Genomic DNA, 13,688 nt, shown 5'->3' with positions numbered 1-13,688 from the left:
CTTACACTTACAATTTTATAACATTTCTTGTTGTTTCCAGGACAGAACTGACTTGGTTTCTAGAGTTTGACGAATTGTAATGTTTTCAAGCAAATACACATGTAAGGTCTTCACCAATGACAGAGATTGCCAATAAGTATAGTGTTGGAGCTTTTCAGGCTAAGAGAAGCATAATTTGGATGGTATTGCAAATCTTCATTTTGTAAAGTTAGATGAGCTCAATTGCATTACATATGCTTACAAATGCAATTTTACAACATTTCTATTTGTTTCAGGTCCAAAATGATTTGGTTTGATTAATTGTAATGTTTTCATACAAATACACATATAAGGTCTTCACCAATGAAAGAGATTGCCCTTAAGTATAGTGTTGGAGCTAATCATGCTAAGAGAAGCATAATTTGTATGGTATTGCAATATCTTCATTCTGTAAAGTCAGATGTGCTCAACTGCATTAGATATGCTTACATATGCAATTTTACAACATTTCCTGTTGTTTCAGGTCTGAACTGATTTGGTTTGATTAATTGAAATGTTTTCATGCAAATGCAGATTTAAGGTCTTCACCAATAACAGAGATTGCCCTATACTATATAGTGTTGGAGCTTTTCAGGCTATGAGAAGCATAATTTGGATGGTATTACAAATCTTTATACTGTAAATTTAGATGAGCTCAATTGCATTACATATGCTTACAAATGCAATATCACAACATTTCTTGTTGTTTCAGGTCAGAACTGATTTGGTTTGATTAATTGTAATGTTTTCATGCAAATGCACATGTAAGGACTTCACCAATGATAGAAATTGCCTTAAGTATATAGTGTTGGAGCTTTTCAGGCTAGAAGAAGCATAATTTGGATGGGATTGCAATATCTTCATTCTGTAAAGTCGGATGTGCTCAACTGCATTACATATGCTTACAAATGCAATTTAACTACATTTCTTGTTGTTTCCAGAACAGAACTGACTTGGTTTCTAGAGTGTGACGAATTGTAATGTTTTCATGCAAATGCACATGTAAGGACTTCACCAATGACAGAGATTGCCCTTAAGTATAGTGATGGAGCATTTCAGGCTAAGAGAAGCAAAATTGAGATGGTATTGCAATATCTTCATTATGTAAATTCAGATATGTTCAGCTGCATTACATATGCTTACACTTACAATTTTACAACATTTCTTGTTGTTTCCAGGACAGAACTGACTTGGTTTCTAGAGTGTGACGAATTGTAATGTTTTCATGCAAATACATATGTAAGGTCTTCACCAATGACAGAGATTGCCCTGAAGAATAGTGTTGGAGCTTTTCAGGCTAAGAGAAGCAAAATTTAGATTGTAATGCAATATCTTCATTCTGTAAAGTCAGATGTGCTCAACTGCATTACATATGCTTACAAATGCAATTTAACTACATTTCTTGATGTTTCAGGTCAGAACTGACTTGGTTACACGAGTTTGATGAATTGTAATGTTTTCATGCAATTGCACATGTAAGGACTTCACCAATGATAGAAATTGCCCTTAAGTATAGTGTTGGAGCTTATCAGGCTAGGAGAAGCATAATTTGGATGGTATTGCAATATCTTCATTCCGTACAGTCTGAAGTTCTCAACTGCATTACATATGCTTACAAATGCAATTTAACTACATTTCATGTTGTTTCAGATCAGAACTGATTTGGTTTCATTAGTTTGATTAATTGTAATGTTTTCATGCAAATACACATGTAAAGTCATTACCAATGACAAAGATTGCCCTTAAGTATAGTGATGGAGCATTTCAGGCTAAGAGAAGCAAAATTTAGATGGTATTGCAATATCTTCATTATGTAAATTCACATATGTTCAGCTGCATTACATATGCTTACACTTACAATTTTACAACATTTCTTGTTGTTTCAGATCAGAACTGACTTGGTTTCTAGAGTTTGACGAATTATAATGTTTTCATGCAAATACACATGTAAGGTCTTCACCAATGAAAGAGATTGCCCTTAAGTATAGTGTTGGAGCTAATCATGCTAAGAGAAGCATAATTTGTATGGTATTGCAATATCTTTATTCTGTAAAGTCAGATGTGCTTATCTGCATTACATATGCTTACAAATGCAATTTTACAACATTTCCTGTTGTTTCAGGTCTGAACTGATTTGGTTTGACTAATTGTAATGTTTTCATGCAAATACAGATTTAAGGTCTTCACCAATGACAGAGATTGCCCTATAGTATATAGTGTTAGAGCTTTTCAGGCTATGAGAAGCATAATTTGGATGGTATTACAAATCTTTATACTGTAAATTTAGATGTGTTCAACTGCAGTACATATACCTACATTTGCAATTTTACAACATTTCTTGTTGTTTCCAGGTCATAACTGACTTGGTTTCTAGAGTTTGTCGAAATCAAATGTTTCTTGCAAATACACAGGTAAGGTCTTCACCTTTGGAACGAGACTGCCCTGAAGTTTGATGTGGGAGAATTTCAGGATAAGAAATGAATAATTTGGATGTTTTTGCAATGTCTTCATTCTGTAAAGTCAGACTTGTTCAACTGCATTCCATATGCTTACACTTGCAATTTTTCAACATTTCATGATGTTTCCAGGACAAAACTGACTTGGTTTCTAGAGTTTGACGAATTGTAATGTTTTCAAGCAAATACACATGTAAGGTCTTCACCAATGACAGAGATTGCCCTTAAGAATATAGTGTTGGAGCTTTTCAGGCTAAGAGAAGCATAATTTGGATGGTATTGCAATATCTTCATTCTGTAAGGTTAGTTAAATTCAATTGCATTACATATGCTTACAAATGCAATTTTTCAACATTTCTTGTTGCTTCCAGGACATAACTGACTTGGTCTCTAGAGTTTGACGAATTGAGATGTTTTCATGCAAATACACATGTATGGTCTTCACCAATGACAGAGATTGCCCTTAAGTATATAGTGAGAGCATATTATGCTAAGAGAAGCATAATTTGTATTGTATTGCAAAATCATCATTCTTTAAAGTCAGATGTGCTCAACTGCATTACATATGCTTACAAATGCAATTTTACAACATTTCTTGTTGTTTCAGGTCAGAACTGTTTTGGTTTGATTAATTTAAATGTTTTCATGCAAATACACAAGTATGGTCTTCACCAATATCAGAGATTGCCCTAAATTATATAGTGTTAGATCTTTTCAGGATATGAGAAGCATAATTTGGATGGTATTGCAATATCTTCATTCTGTAAAATCAGATATACTCAACTGCATTACATATGCTTACAAATGCAATTTTACAACATTTCTTGTTGATTCCAGAGCAGAACTGACTTGGTTTCTAGAGTGTGACGAATTGTAATGTTTTCATGCAAATACATATGTAAGGTCTTCACCAATGACAGAGATTGCCCTTAAGTATAGAGTGAGAGCATATTATGCTAAGAGAAGCATTATTTGGATGGTATTGCAATATGTTCATTCTGTAAAGTCAGATGTGCTCAACTGCATTACATATGCTTACAAATGCAATTTCACAACATTTCTTGTTGTTTCAGGTCAGAACTGATTTGGTTTGATTAATTGAAATGTTTTCATGCAAATACAGATTTAAGGTCTTCACCAATAACAGAGATTGCCCTATACTATATAGTGTTAGAGCTTTTCAGGCTATGAGAAGCATAATTTGGATGGTATTACAAATCTTTATTCTGTAAATTTAGATGAGCTCAATTGCATTACATATGCTTACAAATGCAATATCACAACATTTCTTGTTGTTTCAGGTCAGAACTGATTTGGTTTGATTAATTGTAATGTTTTCATGCAAATGCACATGTAAGGACTTCACCAATGATAGAAATTGCCTTAAGTATATAGTGTTGGAGCTTTTCAGGCTAAAAGAAGCATAATTTGGATGGTATTGCAATATCTTCATTCTGTAAAGTCGGATGTGCTCAACTGCATTACATATGCTTACAAATGCAATTTAAATACATTTCTTGTTGTTTCAGATCAGAACTGATTTGGTTTCATTAGTTTGATTAATTGTAATGTTTTCATGCAAATACACATGTAAAGTCATTACCAATGACAGAGATTGCCCTTAAGTATAGTGATGGAGCATTTCAGGCTAAGAGAAGCAAAATTTAGATGGTATTGCAATATCTTCATTATGTAAATTCAGATATGTTCAGCTGCATTACATATGCTTACACTTACAATTTTACAACATTTCTTGTTGTTTCCAGGACAGAACTGACTTGGTTTCTAGAGTTTGACGAATTATAATGTTTTCATGCAAATACACATGTAAGGTCTTCACCAATGTAAGAGATTGCCAATAAGTATAGTGTTGGAGCTTTTCAGGCTAAGAGAAGCATAATTTGGATGGTATTGCAAATCTTCATTCTGTAAAGTTAGATGAGCTCAATTGCATTACATATGCTTACAAATGCAATTTTACAACATTTCTATTTGTTTCAGGTCCAAAATGATTTGGTTTGATTAATTGTAATGTTTTCATGCAAATGCACATGTAAGGACTTCACCAATGACAGAGATTGCCCTTAAGTATAGTGATGGAGCATTTCAGGCTAAGAGAAGCAAAATTTAGATGGTATTGCAATATCTTCATTATGTAAATTCAGATATGTTCAGCTGCATTACATATGCTTACACTTACAATTTTACAACATTTCTTGTTGTTTCCAGGACAGAACTGACTTGGTTTCTAGAGTGTGACGAATTGTAATGTTTTCATGCAAATACATATGTAAGGTCTTCACCAATGACAGAGATTGCCCTTAAGAATAGTGTTGGAGCTTTTCAGGCTAAGAGAAGCAAAATTTAGATTGTATTGCAATATGTTCATTCTGTAAAATCAGATATACTCAACTGCATTACATATGCTTACAAATGCAATTTAACTACATTTCTTGATGTTTCAGGTCAGAACTGACTTGGTTTCATTAGTTTGATTAATTGTAATGTTTTCATGCAAATACACATGTAAGGTCATTACCAATGACAAAGATTGCCCTTAAGTATAGTGATGGAGCATTTCAGGCTAAGAGAAGCATAATTTGTATGGTATTGCAATATCTTCATTCTGTAAAGTCAGATGTGCTCAACTGCATTAGATATGCTTACAAATGCAATTTTACAACATTTCCTGTTGTTTCAGGTCTGAACTGATGTGGTTTGATTTATTGTAATGTTTTCATGCAAATAGAAATTTAAGGTCTTCACCAATAACAGAGATTGCCCTATAGTATATAGTGTTAGAGCTTTTCAGGCTATGAGAAGCATAATTTGGATGGTATTACAAATCTTTATTCTGTAAATTTAGATGAGCTCAATTGCATTACATATGCTTACAAATGCAATTTTACAACATTTCTATTTGTTTCAGGTCCAAAATGATTTGGTTTGATTAATTGTAATGTTTTCATGCAAATGCACATGAAGGTCTTCACCAATGAAAGAGATTGCCCTTAAGTACAGTATTGGAGCTAATCATGCTAAGAGAAGCATAATTTGTATGGTATTGCAATATCTTTATTCTGTAAAGTCAGATGTGCTTATCTGCATTACATATGCTTACAAATGCAATTTTACAACATTTCCTGTTGCTTCAGGTCTGAACTGATTTGGTTTGATTAATTGTAATGTTTTCATGCAAATACAGATTTAAGGTCTTCACCAATGACAGAGATTGCCCTATAGTATATAGTGTTAGAGCTTTTCAGGCTATGAGAAGCATAATTTGGATGGTATTACAAATCTTTATACAGTAAATTTAGATGTGTTCAACTGCAGTACATATGCTTACACTTGCAATTTTTCAACATTTTATGATGTTTCCAGGACAAAACTGACTTGGTTTCTAGAGTTTGACGAATTGTAATGTTTTCAAGCAAATACACATGTAAGGTCTTCACCAATGACAGAGATTGCCCTTAAGAATATAGTGTTGGAGCTTTTCAGGCTAAGAGAAGCATAATTTGGATGGTATTGCAATATCTTCATTCTGTAAAGTTAGTTAAATTCAATTGCATTAAATATGCTTACAAATGCAATTTTTCAACATTTCTTGTTGTTTCCAGGACAGAACTGACTTGGTTTCTAGAGTTTGACGAATTATAATGTTTTCATGCAAATACACATGTAAGGTCTTCACCAATGTAAGAGATTGCCAATAAGTATAGTGTTGGAGCTTTTCAGGCTAAGAGAAGCATAATTTGGATGGTATTGCAAATCTTCATTCTGTAAAGTTAGATGAGCTCAATTGCATTACATATGCTTACAAATGCAATTTTACAACATTTCTATTTGTTTCAGGTCCAAAATGATTTGGTTTGATTAATTGTAATGTTTTCATACAAATACACATGTAAGGTCTTCACCAATGAAAGAGATTGCCCTTAAGTACAGTGTTGGAGCGAATCATGCTAAGAGAAGCATAATTTGTATGGTATTGCAATATCCTCATTCTGTAAAGTCAGGTGTGCTCAACTGCATTAGATATGCTTACAAATGCAATTTTACAACATTTCCTGTTGTTTCAGGTCTGAACTGATTTGGTTTGATTAATTGTAATGTTTTCATGCAAATAGAAATTTAAGGTCTTCACCAATAACAGAGATTACCCTATACTATATAGTGTTGTAGCTTTTCAGGCTAAGAGAAGCATCATTTGGATGGTATTGCAGATCTTCATTCTGTAAAGTTAGATGAGCTCAATTGCATTACATATGCTTACAAATGCAATTTTACAACATTTCTATTTGTTTCAGGTCCGACATGATTTGGTTTGATTAATTGTAATGTTTTCATTCAAATACACATGTAAGGTCTTCACCTTTGGAACGAGACTGCCCTGAAGTATGATGTGGGAGAATTTCAGGATAAGAAATGAATAATTTGGATATTTTTGCAATGTCTTCATTCTGTAAAGTCAGACGTGTTCGACTGCATTCCATATGCCTACACTTGAAAATTTTACAACATTTCATGATGTTTCCAGGACAAAACTGACTTGGTTTCTAGAGTTTGACGAATTGTAATGTTTTCAAGCAAATACACATGTAAGGTCTTTGCCAATAACCGAGATTGCCCTAAAGTATAGTGTTGGACCTTTTCAGGCTAAGAGAAGCATAATTTGGATGGTATTGCAATATCTTAATTCTGTAAAGTCAGATATGTTCAGCTGCATTACATTAGCTTACAAATGCAATTTATCTACATTTCTTGATGTTTCAGGTCAGAACTGACTTGGTTACACGAGTTTGATGAATTGTAATGTTTTCATGCAAATACAGATTTAAGGTCTTCACCAATGAAAGAGATTGCCCTTAAGTATAGTGTTGGAGCGAATCCTGCTAAGAGAAGCATAATTTGTATGGTATTGCAATATCTTAATTCTGTAAAGTCAGATGCGCTCAACTGCATTAGATATGCTTACAAATGCAATTTCACAACATTTTTTGTTGTATCAGGTCAGAACTGATTTGGTTTGATTAATTGTATGTTTTCATGCTAATACACATGTAAGGTCTTTGCCAATAACCGAGATTGCCCTAAAGTATAGTGTTGGAGCTTTTCAGGCTAAGAGAAGCATAATTTGGATGGTATTACACTATCTGCATTGTGTAAAGTCAGATATGTTCAGCTGCATTACATATGCTTACAAATGCAATGTAACTAAATTTCTTGATGTTTCAGGTCAGAACTGACTTGGTTACACGAGTTTGATGAATTGTAATGTTTTCATGCAAATGCACATGTAAGGACTTCATAAAATGACAGAGATTGCCCTTAAGTATAGAGTGAGAGCATATAATGCTAAGAGAATCATAATTTGGATGGTATTGCAATATCTTATTTCTGTAAAGTCAGATTTGTTCAACTGCATTCCATATGCTTACACTAGCAATTTTACAATAATTCTTGTTGTTTCCAGGACAGAACTGACTTGGTTTCTAAAGTGTGACGACTTGTTATGTTTTCATGCAAATGCACATGAAAGGTCTTCACCAATGATAGAAATTGCCTTAAGTATATAGTGTTGGAGCTTTTCAGGCAAAAAAAAGCATAATTTGGATAGTATTGCAACATCTTCATTCTGTAAAGTCGGATGTGCTCAACTGCTTTACATATGCTTACAAATGGAATTTTACACCATTTCATGTTGTTTCAGGTCAGAACTGACTTGGTTTCAAGAGTTTGATGAATTGTAATGTTATCTTGCAAATATACATGTAAACTCTTCACCTATGACAGAGAGTGCTCTAAAGTATAGGTGTGGGAGCATATCAGACTGAAAGAAGCTTGTTTTGGATGGTTTTGCAATATCTTCATTCTGTAAAGTCAGATGTGCTCAACTGCATTACAAATGCTTACAAATGCAACTCTATAACATTACTTGTTGTTTCAGGTCAGAACTGATTTGGTTTAATTAATTGTAATGTTTTCATACAAATTCACATGTAAGGTCTTCACCAATGACAGAGATTGCCCTATAGTAAATAGTCTTAGATCTTTTCAGGATTTGAGAAGCATAATTTGGATGGTATTGCAATATCTTCATTCTGTAAAGTCAGATGAGCTCAACTGCATTAGATATGCTTACAAATGCAATTTTACAACATTACTTGTTGTTTCAGGTCAGAACTGATTTGGTTTGATTAATTGTAATGTTTTCATGCAAATACACATGTAAGGTATTCAACAATAACAGAGTTTGCCCTTAAGTATAGTGTTGGGGCTTATCAGGCTAAGAGAAGTATAATTTGGATGGTATTGCAAAATCTTCATTCTGTAAAGTCAGATGTGCTCAACTGCATTATATATGCTTACAAATGCAATTTTAAACATTTCTTGTTGTTTCAGGTCAGAACTGCTTTGGTTTGATTAATTGGTATGTTTACATGCAAATACACATGTAAGGTCTTCACCAATAGCAGAAATTGCCCTATAGTATATATATATTGAGAGCATATCATGCTAAGAGAAGCATAATTTGGTTGGTATTGCAATATCTTCATTCTGTAAAGTCAGATATGTTTAACTGCATTACATATGCTTACACTCGCAATTTTACAACATTTCTTGTTGTTTCCAGGACAGAACTGACTTGGTTTCTAGAGTGTGACGAATTGAAATGTTGTCATGCAAATGCACATGTAAGGACTTCACCAATGATAGAAATTGCCTTAAGTAAATAGTGTTGGAGCATTTCAGGCTAAGAGAAGCATAATTTGGATGGTATTGCAATATCTTCATTCTGTAAAGTCAGATGTGCTCAACTGCATTAGATATGCTTACAAATGCAATTTTAAACATTTCTTGTTGTTTCAGGTCAGAACTGATTTGGTTTGATTAATTGTATGTTTTCATGCAAATACACATGTAAGGTCTTCACCAATGACAGAGATTGCCCTTAAGTTTAGAGTGAGAGCATATCATGCTAAGAGAAGCATAATTTGGATGGTATTGCAGTATCTTCATTCTGTAAAGTCAGATATGTTCAACTGCATTACATATGCTTACAAATGCAAATTAACGACATTTCTTGTTGTTTCAGGTCAGAACTGACTTGGTTACATAAGTTTGATGAATTGTAATGTTTTCATGCAAATGCACATGTAAGGACTTCTCCAATGATAGAAATTGCCTTAAGTATATAGTGTTGGAGCTTTTCAGGCTAAGAGAAGCATAATTTAGATGGTATTGCAATATCTTCATTCTGTAAAGTCAGATGTGCTTAACAGCATTAGATATGCTTACACATGCAATTTTACAACATTACTTGTTGTTTCAGGTCAGAACTGATTTGGTTTGATTAATTGTAATGTTTTCATGCAAATACACATGTAAGGTATTCAACAATAACAGAGATTGCCCTTAAGTATAGTGTTGGAGCTAATCAGGCTAAGAGAAGCATAATTTGCATGGTATTGCAATATCTTCATTCTGTAAAGTCAGATGTGCTCAACTGCATTACATATGGTTACAAATGCAAATTCACTACATTCTTGTTGTTTCAGGTCAGAACTGACTTGGTTACATGAGTTTGATGAATTGTAATGTTTTCATGCAAATGCACATTTAAGGACTTTATCAATGATAGAAATTGCCTTAATTATATAGTGTTGGAGCTTTTCAGGCTAAGAGAAGCATAATTTGGAAGGTATTGCAATATCTTCATTCTGTAAAGTCAGATGTGCTCAACTGCATTACAAATGCTTACAAATGCAATTTTACAACATTTCTTGATGATTCAGGTCAGAACTGATTTGGTTTGATTAATTGTAATGTTTTCATACAAATACACATGTAAGGTCTTCACCAATGACAGAGATTGCCCTATAGTAAATAGTCTTAGAGCTTTTCTGGCTATGAGAAGCATAATTTGGATGGTTTTGCAAAATCTTCATTCTGTAAAGTCAGATGTGCTCAACTGCATTACATATGCTTACAAATGCAATTTTACAACATTTCTTGTTGTTTCAGGTCAAAACTGATTTGGTTTCATGAGTTTTATAAATTGTAATGTATTCATGCAAATTCGCATGTAAGGTCTTCACCAATGACAGAGATTGCCCTTAATTATAGAGTGAGAGCATATCATGCTAAGAGAAGCATAATTTGGATGGTATTGCAATATTTTCATTCTACAAAGTCAGATGTGCTCAACTGCATTAGATCTGCTTACAAATGCAATTTTACAACATTTCTTGTTGTTTCAGGTCAGAACTGATTTGGTTTGATTAATTGTAATGTTTTCATTCAAATACACATGTAAGGTCTTCAACAATGACAGAGATTGCTCTTAAGTATAGTGTTGGAGCTCTTCAGACTAAGAGAAGCACAATTTGGATGGTATTGCAATATCTTCATTCTGTAAAGTCAGATGTGCTCAACTCCATTACATATGCTTACAAATGCAATTTTACAACATTTCTTGTTGTTTCAGGTCAGTACTGATTTGATTTGATTAATTGTAATGTTTTCATTCAAATACACATGTAAGGTCTTCAACAATGACAGAGATTGCCCTTAAGTATAGTGTTGGAGCTCTTCAGGCTAAGAGAAGCATAATTTGGAAGGTATTGCAATATCTTCATTCTGTAAAGTCAGATGTGCTCAACTGCGTTACAAGTGCTTACAAATGCAATTTTACAACATTTCTTGATGATTCAGGTCAGAACTGATTTGGTTTGCTTAATTGTTATGTTAACATGCAAATACACATGTAAGGTCTTCACCAATAGCAGAAATAGCCCTATACTATATATAGTGTTAGAGCTTTTCAGGCTATGAGAAGCATAAATTGAATGGTATTGCAATATCTTCATTCTGTAAAGTCAGATGTGCTCAACTCCATTACATATGCTTACAAATGCAATTTTACAACATTTCTTGTTGTTTCAGGTCAGAACTGATTTGGTTTCATGAGTTTTATGAATTGTAATGTTTTCATGCAAATTCACATGTAAGGTCTTCACCAATGACAGAGATTGCCCTTAAGTATAGAGTAAGAGCATATCATGCTAAGAGAAGCATAATTTGGATGGTATTGCAAAATCTTCATTCTATAAAGTCAGATGTGCTCAACTGCATTACAATTACAATAGCAATTTTATAACATTTCTTGTTGTTTCAGGTCAGAACTGATTTGGTTTGATTAATTGTAATATTTTCTTACAAATTAACATGTAAGGTCTTCACCAATGACAGAGATTGCCCTTAAGGATAGAGTGAGAGCATATTATGCTAAGAGAAGCATAATTTGGATGGTATTACAATATCTTCATTCTGTGAAGTCAGATATGTTCAACTGCATGACATATGCTTATACTAGCAATTTTACAACATTTCTTGTTGTTTCCAGGACAGAACTGACTTGATTTCCAGAGTTTGACGAATTGTAATGTTTTCATGCAAATACACATGTAAGGACTTCACCAATGACAGAGATTGCCCATAAGTATAGTGTTGGAGCTTTTCAGGCTAAGAGAAGCATAATTTGGATGGCATTGCAATATCTTCATTCTGTTAAGTCAGATGTGCTCAACTGCATTACATATGCTTACAAATGCAATTTAACTACATTTAATGTTGTTTCAGGTCAGAAGTGACTTGTTTACATGAGTTTGATAAATTGTAATGTTTTCATGCAAATGCACATGTTAGGACTTCATTATTAATAGAAATTGCCTGAACTATATAGTGTTGGAGCTTTTCAGGCTAAGAGAAGCATAATTTGGATGGTATTACAATATCTTCATTCTGTAAAGTCTGAAGTGCTCAACTGCATTACATATGCTTACAAATGCAATTTAACTACATTTCTTGTTTTTTTCAGATCAGAACTGAATTGATTTCATTAATTGTAATGTTTTCATGCAAATGCACATGTAAGGACTTCACCAATGACAGAGATTGCCCATAAGTATAGTGTTGGAGCTTTTCAGGCTAAGAGAAGCATAATTTGGATGGTATTGCAATATCTTCATTCTGTACTGTCTGAAGTGCTCAACTGCATTACATATGCTTACAAATGCAATTTTTTAACATTTCTTGTTGTTTTCAGATCAGAACTGATTTGGTATGATTAATTGTAATGTTTTCATGCAAATGCACATGTAAGGACTTCACCAATGATAGAAATTGCCCTTAAGTATACTGTTGGAGCTTATCAGGCAAAGAGAAGCATAATTTGGATGATATTGCAATATCTTAATTCTGTTAAGTCAGATGTGCTCAACTGCATTACATATGCTTTCAAATGAGATTTTTCAACATTTCTTGTTTTTTCAGGTCAGAACTAACTTGGTTTCATGAGTTTGATAAATTGTAATGTTTTCATGCAAATGCACATGTAAGGACTTCACCAATGATAGAAATTGCCCTTAAGTATAGTGTTGGATCTTTTCAGGCTAAGAGAAGCATAACTTGGATGGCATTGCAATATCTTCATTCTGTAAAGTCAGATGTGCTCAACTGCATTACATATGCTTACAAATGCAATTTAACTACATTTAATGTTGTTTCAGGTCAGAAGTGACTTGTTTACATGAGTTTGATAAATTGTAATGTTTTCATGCAAATACACGTGTAAGGTCTTCACCAATGACAGAGATTGCCCATTAGTATAGTGTTGGAGCTTTTCAGGCAAAGAGAAGCATAATTTGGATGGTATTGCAATATTTTCATTCTGTTAAGTCAGATGTGCTCAACAGCATTACATATGCTTACAAATGCAATTTATCAACATTTCTTGTTGTTTCAGGTCAGAACTGATTTGGTTTCATGAGTTTTATGAATTGTAATGTTTTCATGCAAATTCACATGTAAGGTCTTCACCAATGACAGAGATTGCCCTTAAGTATAGAGTAAGAGCATATCATGCTAAGAGAAGCATAATTTGGATGGTATTGCAAAATCTTAATTCTATAAAGTCAGATGTGCTCAACTGCATTACAATTACAATAGCAATTTTATAACATTTCTTGTTGTTTCAGGTCAGAACTGATTTGGTTTGTTTAATTGTAATGTTTTCATGCAAATACACATGTAAGGACTTCACCAATGACAGAGATTGCCCATAAGTATAGTGTTGGAGCTTTTCAGGCTAAGAGAAGCATAATTTGGATGGCATTGCAATATCTTCATTCTGTTAAGTCAGATGTG

This window comes from Amia ocellicauda, chromosome 6 (genome assembly GCF_036373705.1).
Source record: "Amia ocellicauda isolate fAmiCal2 chromosome 6, fAmiCal2.hap1, whole genome shotgun sequence".
NCBI lineage: Eukaryota > Metazoa > Chordata > Actinopteri > Amiiformes > Amiidae > Amia > Amia ocellicauda.
This window is presented reverse-complemented; position numbering follows the sequence as displayed.